Below are 10,091 nucleotides of genomic sequence, written 5' to 3'. Positions count from 1 at the left end.
AGCAAACCCTATAGTTGTGCTGGACATTTGTCACACTGCCCTTGTGCAGACACTTGTGCTGAACAAAGTTCAATGTACACACTAAACTGCCCTTGAGCAGACTGTACACTTGTACTGAACTTGTACTCCTATTAAAAGTTCACATTGCTAGAACTCTTCAAGCAAGCTGTATATTTGCTCTGACTGATGATCCTGAAGCACACTTGAAACTGTTGATTACATGTACATTAGCAAAGCACAAACCACCACGTACATAACTATGAAGGAAAACCACTAACTGATACAATTGTGGACTATGTGTGACGCTGTATTGTCAGCAAATTATCACCAAGGCGATTTTATATTCAATGAAAGAAGTAGAGGTAGACAATGCACCTCAAATGCTCTGATAGCCATTGCATATCACAGTAGTTATAAAGACTTAAATTCCTGGATCAGCACTGATCTTGATTCTAACATTAAGTAGATAAAAATGCGCACCCCCAACACTAAAATGGAATAGCCCCGGCTCGTGTCCCGGATGAAAGCACATGTTAGAGGGTCTGTATGAGGGTACCGACAACACTTTACACTGCATTCAAACCACTACCACCACTTATTACAATAAAATGAAGAAAGTTAATCACGCAAAATTTGGTGGTCTCACTCAAAATTACGTCAAGAACAAGCCTTTCCCTGCGAATTGCAGAAGTAGAAATAAACTGTCAGCGCTTTACGTAATTACGAAAAGAGCATTCAGACCCTCCCGCCAGCCTTCAAGAGCAGAACTTGCCAGAAGCGAGGTAACTTTTTTTAGCACTATAAATGTACCTTTTCCCCCAAAAATTGTTTGTAATTTATTAACCAATCTATTCATTGTCATGGTACATTGAAATAGACATTCTGGGGAACAATTTGATGCGTGATTTATATAGTTTTGTGGAACTAACGCTGAGATATGACGTATCGCCCTTGGCCACATGGTGGGGAGGGTGTGTGTGTGTACATGTGCGCACATGTGCGCTGTTTACATTATAAACGTTATAACGATACTTATAGAATAACAAAATGTTTTCGAGAAGTTATGAATGGGAATATGTTCCAGCAGTGTCGAAACGATCTATAAACTGTTCCCAGTCTTGTATTTGAAACAGTTGTGGGATCGGGAGTAGGTGACAGAAACATCATGTGTAGCCGTGGCGACTCTTGATTCGACGCCTATATTTTAGCCCTCAGCAGAACCGAACATTTCGGGTCGGCTGCGCGATGATCCGTTTTCGTCCCGGTTTTCGGGTGTCCCGAGCTTCCTTGAAGTCTTACCTAACGTACGGCAGGGTTGGCGCTGTTCAGATCGCCCTAAATACTCCACAAGGAGACCGATTCCGCCGTTTACGTGCAAAAATAAACCGGGCGCCATCTTGGGAGGTAACTCGAGAATGTTCGGGGACGTTCGGTTGTACCGAACCACGAGCGACCATTACCGAAAGCGCCCCGGTCACAACCGGAAAGGCTACCGAACGTCCCCGAGGGTGGCACCGAACATTTCCGAGTTACCTCCCAAGATGGCGCCCGGTTTATTTTTGCACGTAAACGGCAGAATCGGCCTCCTTGTGGAGTATTTAGGGCGATCTGAACAGCGCCAACCCGGCCGATCGTGAGGTAAGACTTCAGGGAAGCTCGGGACACCCGAAAACCGGGACGAAAACGGATCATCGCGCAGCCGACGCGAAATGTTCGGTTCTGCCTATGGAACTTTCCACGACTATAAAATTTGCTGAGGGCTATAATATAGGCCTGGAATCAAGAGTCGCCACGGCTAGTGTTGTGTTATATGTGGAAGCTAATCACGCAAAATTTGGAGGTCTCACTCAAAATTACGTCAACAACAAGCCTTTCCCTGCGAATAATAGACATTATGGGGAACAATTTGATGCGTGCTTTATATGGTTTTGTGATACTGCCGCTGAAATATGAACGTTATGTTGCAACCTTCAACCACATGCCACACTGACTAGATGAAAAATATGCCATGTGGTCTGACAGTAATGTTTACATTGTGGTCATTGTATTTCAACTACTAGTACTTTCTTGTTCTCTGGACCATGTATAGGTTATCTCCCGATTTGGTAGTTCTACACATTCTCCCACACAGTGATCTTTTTAATTGAATTCATTGCCACAAACTAATCAAATTTGTTTTCTCATCATTTATTAGCACAATGGCTGACAAACAAAACCAGGATTTGAAAGGGTACGTACACAACCTTTCGCCCATGAAGAAATCAAAACGCACTGGCTTCCCTTACTTTAACTTTGATCTCCAAGAAAAGGACAGTGTCAAGAAAGTAGTCTGCTTCTCTCCAGACAAAAGAAAACGGCTCGAAGACCACGAACAAACACAACGTGGATGCAAGATTTCACGCTACTCACAAGGAAATCTGTCAACATCAGACATCCTAATCAACAAGGCAACTATCATCAATGATACAGACCTCTCCTTTCCATCAAAGAACATCGAACTCCCCATCACACCCCTAAGGGACATTGATGAGATAGTAACTGGTGAAGTGATTAAGATCAAAGTCAAAATTGTCTCCACAAATCTCGCACAGACAATTGCAGTAAAAGACAAGCAATCCACAAGTAGAGACTTGACCAAAACTGATGTAATCTGCGCTGATAACACAGCAACAAGAAACCTAGTTGTCTGGGAAGGAATTACAGTACTGGAAGATCACTCCTACATCCTCACCGTCAGAGTACGTGAACATGGCAATGTTAAGTACATCAACACTATGCCAGACACTACAATCACAGAAGTAGACAACATTGACACCATCAACACAGATGATACAACCAGCAGCACCATCACTTCTCCAGGATCATACACAGGGAAAGTGTGTGGAATAAGTATCCTCTCACGCTTTATCAAGTGCATCAACTGCAAAAGGAAAATCCAAGAGTTCAATGAAACCATTGTCACATGCCCTGCATGCCACATGAGCATGCTTACCAAAAACTGCCCATCTGACATCACAGCCAAGTTGTCCATCAAACAAGAGGAGGATGCACCTAATATCACTGTCACATGTTTCAAAGATACACTAACCTCGTGCCCTTACAGACACCTCAGATCCTGTTAGCATGACAAATGAACAACTAGTTCAAGAAATCCTCTTGAAAGAAGGAAACTACCACTTTTTCTGCAATATCCAAAACATCTGCACACAAATCATATCCACATAAATATTCTACAATTATAAAAAGAGAAACATAAAAACCTTGCTATTGTCGTAAAAAGCCTGCTATACCTTATACAGTGATTTTCTTTTCAATCCATATGACGGTATAGTTACCCTTATCATGTTTACTTTACAAGCTAAAACATAAGGTCATTTTCATGTACACAAATGTACCTTATATAGTCATTTTGTTTTCAGTTGATAGACGGTATAGTTACCCTTATCATGTTTACTTTACAAGCTAAAACATAAGGTCATTTCCATGTACATGTACCTTATCAAGGACATTATATAGCTACCTATATAATGTCCTTGACCTTATATAGTCATTTTGTTTCCAGTTCATATGACGGTATACTAGTAGTTCACTCATTGTGTTTATATTTACAAGCTAAAAACACAAGGTCATTTTCATGTACCTTATCAAGGACATTATATAGCTACCTATATAATGTCCTTGACCTTATATAGTCATTTTGTTTCCAGTTCATATGACGGTATACTAGCAGTTCACTCATCGTGTTTATATTTACAAGCTAACAACACAACGTCATTTCCATGTACCTTATCAAGGACATTATATAGCTACCTATATAATGTCCTTGACCTTATATAGTCATTTTGTTTCCAGTTCATATGACGGTATACTAGCAGTTCAATCATCGTGTTTATATTTACAAGCTAAAAACACAACGTCATTTCCATGTACCTTATCAAGGACATTATATAGCTACCTATATAATGTCGTTGACCTTATGTAACGTGAGTCATTTTGTTTCCAGTTCATATGAGGTATGGTTACCCTCATGTTTACTTTACAAGCTAAAACACAAGGTCATTTCCATGTACCTTATATACTAGTAGTCATTTTGTTTCCAGTTCATATGAGGTATGGTTACCCTCATGTTTACTTTACAAGCTAAAACATAAGGTCATTTCCATGTACCTTATATACTAGTACATTGTAGTCATTTTGTTTCCAGTTCATATGAGGTATGGTTACCCTCATGTTTACTTTACAAGCTAAAAGATAAGGTACATTTACCATGTACATGTACCTTATATACTAGTAGTCATTTTGTTTCCAGTTCATATGACGGTATACTAGTAGTTACCCTCATCATGTTTATATTTACAAGCTAACGACAAAAGACATAAGAATAAAGAAAATTGTTGTACAACCCAAATGTGTGAGTCTCTGTATCACTGCAATGTACATTTTCAATTGCTTATACATGTAATACCTAGAAATTTAGCGTCAGCAACTCACAAACCAAGGAAAACACACATTACTCCTTTGTGTATATATCATACTAGTCAGCCAAAATCACAGTTGCTTGCAGTAACGCCCTTCCTCGCTAGGGAACATTATATTAATCTTTACAGTGTCCAGCACAAATTGCTCTTCTCAAAAAACAGAAGAATCGTACACAAAACAAACTTTCCTACAGACTACACGGGCGAACGACAGCTTTTTCAAAAGCACTTGTTTCTCCTATGCTTGTCGAATCTACAGCTCACAGTAGAGTTTGGTCCGCCTTTATACACACCTGTGGTCACACCTGAGCGGAGATATCTGCGTCAATGCGGAAGAATGTCCCCTCGGGCGAGGCATGTTTCCGGCGCACTACCGCTCACATTGGGGTGCCAATACAGTGCAATTTTTCGGAATAGAGTGCAGTTTTACGAAATACAGTACACTTTTACGGAATACAGTGCAATTTTATGGAATACAGTGCAATTTTTTTGGAATACAGTACAATCGTATTAGTATCCAGTAAAATTTTACGGAATACAGTGCAATCGTATTAGTATACAGTGCATTTTTACTAAAATTGCACTGTATAAGAGTAAAATTGTACTGTATACTAATACGATTGCACTGCAGTTGTATTCCGTAAAACTGCAGTGTATAAGAATACGATTGTACTGTATTCCGTACAATTGCACTGTATACTAGTAAATTGCACTGTATTCCATAAAATTGCACTGTATTCCAGAAAATTGCGCTGTATACTCTGGCACCCCTATCACAGGTCAAGCGAGTTTACGTCTAACTACACATTAGTCACTTCAACACAGAAAAACAATGTTCAGACAATACATGACGTACAACATGACGAATAAACTGGTGGACGTACCGACTACTGAGTATCTAAAATCTGCTAAGAACTTAGAAACTGGCGGACGTCGACGTATCAACTACTAAGTTAGTTACAAGTAACCAAAATCTAAGCTAAGAAACAACTAGGAGTTTTCGTGGAAGTACCAACTACTAAGTACTGAGTATTATATTACTATTATTAGAATCTATCTGCTCAGAAAATACCAATAAGTAGAGATTGAAATGTGAGAAAATACTTTCATGATGACTTGTTTCAGTGTATTTAACCATAGGTTTCTATAGCAAAGATGCGCACTCATTGATTTTCGCCTGTTGTCCAAAAAGAAAAAAAATCACGTCCACCGAGGCTCTGGCCTAGCTCTAGGCCTGGGTACTCCATGGTAGTTAGCGACAATACGGAGCGGGTGGTAACTATAGAGAATGGCACCCAGGCTACCTAAGCTCCACGACTCAAGAACTCAGTACATACATGTACGTAACGTTACAGTGCCAACTCATAAATTCCGCAAAAAGCCAGCACGTGCTGGCCTGTCGTATGTCGCCATCTACTGCCGCAAAATTCACAATACCAACTTTGTATTCCTGTGGTTTAGTGCCATTTTTATTTTTATTTTTTTTATTCGCCCGCGCTAACTAGTTTGGGGGTCTTCAGAGGATGTCATCCATAAAATTAAGTCGGTGTGGCCATACTGGGGTACAATTACTGGGGCTTAAACGCAAGGGTGTAGAGAGGCTGTCTTTCGGTGCTAAATCAGGCGCGACCTAAGTGCGACCCCAGGTACTAGGTTCGGCTACAGGACTGTAAGGTTTGAACTAGCCTCTTCTAGGCTTCGGGAGGCGGCTGGAAAGAGTAGGAATCGGCCAAACAGAGAGATAGCATGTCGGGGGAGTTTGTCTGCTGTGCAAACTGTTCTTTCCCAGAAGACCAACTCCCCCGACATGCTATCTCTCTGTTTGGCGGATTTCTACTCTTTCCAGCCGCCTCCCGAAGCCTGGTAGAGGTTAGGTGTGCCACATCCTGTTCTCGGGTTGCACCCTTTTCAGGACAATTAACTGCCGACCTTTCACATTACATACTTCCGTAAAGCTGGGACAAGGCCAGGCGATGTACTATGTGTCATAGTATGAAAGACGTCCCTGTTGTTGTTTACGAATCTTTGCCCACGGCAAGTAATTTTTATGTGATCACCGCGTGCATTAATTTTCGCCTGATCTTGAAAAAAAAAAACCAAGAAATTTCATTGCCTTCTGGCAGTGGTCAACATGTCAAAAATAGGCAAAGACGTCTGGTGCCATTCCGGAAGGTGGATTGTAAATAAATATGTAGAGAAAAGGCTCTGATTCAAGTTATGTTTTGTTTCTTACCTTGATGCAGTGATATGTGATGTTGGCTGTGTATATGTGATGTTGCCAATGAATCAAATCCATTTGTACAATGATTGAGACAAATTTTAAAATGTAGGAACCTTGTTTTTTCGCCCGCTTGCATTAAATCTGGAGTCTGGGGAGGATGTCATCCATAAAATTTACTTGCCGTGGCCTCACCGCACTCGTAAGGTAGTGACATGTCTGATTGTACAGTAATGCTACACGTGGAAAGACGAACAATGTTACGGTGCAATAAGTGGGCCCAATGTATATTTTTACCTCCATGAAAATGGAGGTTATTGTTTTTGGTACGTCTGTATGTGTGTGTATATGTGTTTCCGCACATTCGTAGTCAGCATAACTTTAGAACGCCTTTATGGATTGTGATGATATTTGGTATGCTGGTAGGTCTTAGGTGAAATATGGGCTTCCTGGTGGCTGACCTTGGTACTGTAGCAGAACTTCCGGGAACGCCGTTGCTAAGGGCTCGATTTTCCCGCCGCCAGCGGGATGAAATAATAAATTTCATCCGACTTTGACAGCTGACTGCATTACCGCTGCCGGTCTCTTGGTCATCATGGCGGTAAGTGTCGGACGTATGTAACATGTGCTCTCCATATAATCCATTTCCGTGGAGTTTTACAACGATTTTGAACTACTAGTAGTTTGACGGTCAGACCTGGTAGACAGCGATATTAGGAAAATGGTAGCGCCATAATGAATGAAAATTTCAGCGATTTTCAGATTGGGGGCATCTGCATGTCACCCTCGATTTAGTGTGAAATTGATAGTGCGTCAGAACTGTTGAATCTTCCTCTATATCTCATATGAAAATCGTGTTGGATCAAAATCTGGATAGGTGTTTAATTTCACATCTTCTAGGATCATGTCTTTAGCCATTTTTCGAAAACACGCTGGCGTTCGTAGTTCTATGCACGTTTTTACAGCTCCCCCTCTGAGTTACGAGTGGCAGATGTGTTGGGAAAAGTCGCGTTCTATTCCGGGATAGAATTTACCGCTGCTAATGACATCACGTCGCGCGTTTTGGGGGCATCTGCATGTCGCCCTCGTAATCGATAAATATAGAATACAACACGGGGTATTCCGTATCACCCGAGGTACCAGCCCGACCGCGCGTCGGATCGCCCGACGGCCGAAGGCCGGAGCCGGAGGGAGATCCGATCCGCGGGAGGGCTGGGACCGAGGGTGATGCGGAATACACCGTGTTGTATTTTATTTATGTCATACCCACCCAAGAAAACGCGCCTTTCAATGCGAAATGGGCGAAAATTTGGTGTCCCTAAACCCAAAAAATGCGACAACATCAATTCCAACGTCCGAATTTTGTATTCGAATTTCGAAATCGGTGCACGCGGTTAGGCCGAAACGCGTTCGAATCGTTCCACGGAACATTTGAAAGGGCCGGGCCGTACGCGTAAAGAACCCCCGGGCTGTACCGCTAGTTATCACACGGGCCGGAACACCCGTATCGAACGTAATCGCGGCCCAGGTAGGACATAATAAGTTATATATCGACAGAAAGTAGAATCTTTGGTGTTTGATACAGGCTAGATTCCCTGTTGGATCAGAATCTACAACAAGTTCAAAATAAGAAGGGAAATTGCACGAAAATCACCTGTTTTTAGGTCAAATTATTGAAAGGAAAACGAAGGACCCGTGATTATCTTTTTTTAATAGGAGGAGAGAATGAAGCTAACATATCGTAAATAAGTTGAAATTATGAAGATACGCGGTTCTATACTCCAGTGACACTCCTCTTTGTAAGGGGTATCGACGCCCCGAAATCATGGAACAGACTACTTTCTCTCGCGGAAGGAAAATAAAACTGCCTCGAACTCTGGACGTGGCTTGGCGGCTGTTACGATACGGCCCGGGCGTCTTTACGCGTACGGCCCGGGCTTCCAAATGTTCTATAGAACCATGGAGGTGGAAATGATAGTACGATTCGAACGCAATTCGCCCTAACCGCGTGCACCGCTTTCGAAAATTCGAATACAGAATTCGGAAGTTGGAATATTGATGATGTTGCATTTTTATGGTTTAGGGAAACCAAATTTTCGCTCATTTCGCATTGAAAGGCGTGTTTTTTTTTGGTGGGTATATGATGACATAAATAAAATACAACACGGTGTATTTCGTATCACCCTTGGTTCCAGCCCTCCCGCGGATCGGACCTCCTTTCGGCCTTCGGCTGTCGGGCGATCCGACGCGCGGTCGGCCGGGCTGGTACTTAGGGTGATACAAAATACCCCGTGTTGTATGCTATTACATGTATCTATATTACATGGATAGGCGAGGAATGTCTGTGTGTGAAAAAACACCGTTACTGCCTTGCTAGCTTTTTTTCCTAATCTATTATTAACTACAGTGCCAGTGATAACAATGCCCCGCATCTGACTATGTTTCAATTTGATCTTTGCACACGGGGGGCGTACACTTGGTCAACACCTAACAGGTATTTAAGCTACGGTCACAACCCGCCGTGCGTGCTTTTTCTCCGTACGTTTTTTGGGAGGCTACGTCTGCTACGTTTTTTTTTTCTGAAAACGTGGGGAAGAAGTGGCGTCTACGCACGTCACTCGCACGGTTGCGCAGAGTGTGGTCTGCACGCCACGTCTGGCGGGGAGCGGTTGTGTGCATCGTACGTTGCGCAAGTGGTGTGTTGTACGTGCTTACAACGTACGATCTCTGTGCGATTGCAACTTTACCGCAAGGAGGTTCGTACTCACACGTACTTCTTCCGCACCACACGTACGGGGCACGCGCGTCGCTCGTACTCGCACGCACGGGTGGTGAATCCGTAGACCGCACGTAGAAAAAGTTTTACATGCACTGCGTGCTCCCAAATCCGTAGAATTCCGTACGGAGGCGGTACTCACCATGCACGGATGCCCTACGTTTGCCCACGTTTTTGCACATAGACAGCACGCAGAAGCACGTACGGCGGGTTGTGACCGTAGCATAACGGGAGGCTACCACCTGACGCTGGTCAAGTGTGCTGAACTAGCACAACTCAGCAACGAGACCTTCTCAGAATACCCTGCACCGAAACCAACTTCTCAAAATTATAGTTTCATAGTCAATGTACCGAAACGTACTTCTGGGAAATGTTGGCAACCGATGTATCAGCCTTTTAACCAAGAAATCTGTGCCGGCTTTTCTGTAATTTCGTGAGGGTAAAGTTTTCACGATATTGCACACACACACACACACACAAAAATTTCTCCCATAGAAACGAGGTAAGGTTATTATGCTTTTGAGCTTTCTACAACACCGTCCTGTTATTGACCGGCCATATCGACCTAATTTTCCTGTAAAGGACCGGTAACACATCAAATGTTCAGAACTGAGGCCGT

General features: G+C 42.7%; 1 pseudogene; it reads left to right on the top strand.

Moving 5' to 3' along the window:
• The first annotated feature begins 752 nt into the window (after positions 1 to 752).
• LOC109481708 lies at positions 753 to 3,501 on the top strand (annotated as a pseudogene).
• Positions 3,502 to 10,091: the final 6,590 nt, after the last annotated feature.

This window comes from Branchiostoma belcheri, unplaced genomic scaffold (genome assembly GCF_001625305.1).
Source record: "Branchiostoma belcheri isolate BF01 breed outbred unplaced genomic scaffold, Haploidv18h27 scaffold1, whole genome shotgun sequence".
Lineage (NCBI taxonomy): Eukaryota > Metazoa > Chordata > Leptocardii > Amphioxiformes > Branchiostomatidae > Branchiostoma > Branchiostoma belcheri.
The sequence above is the reverse complement of the archived record's forward strand: the minus strand, read 5'-3'. Positions and strand labels throughout refer to the sequence as shown.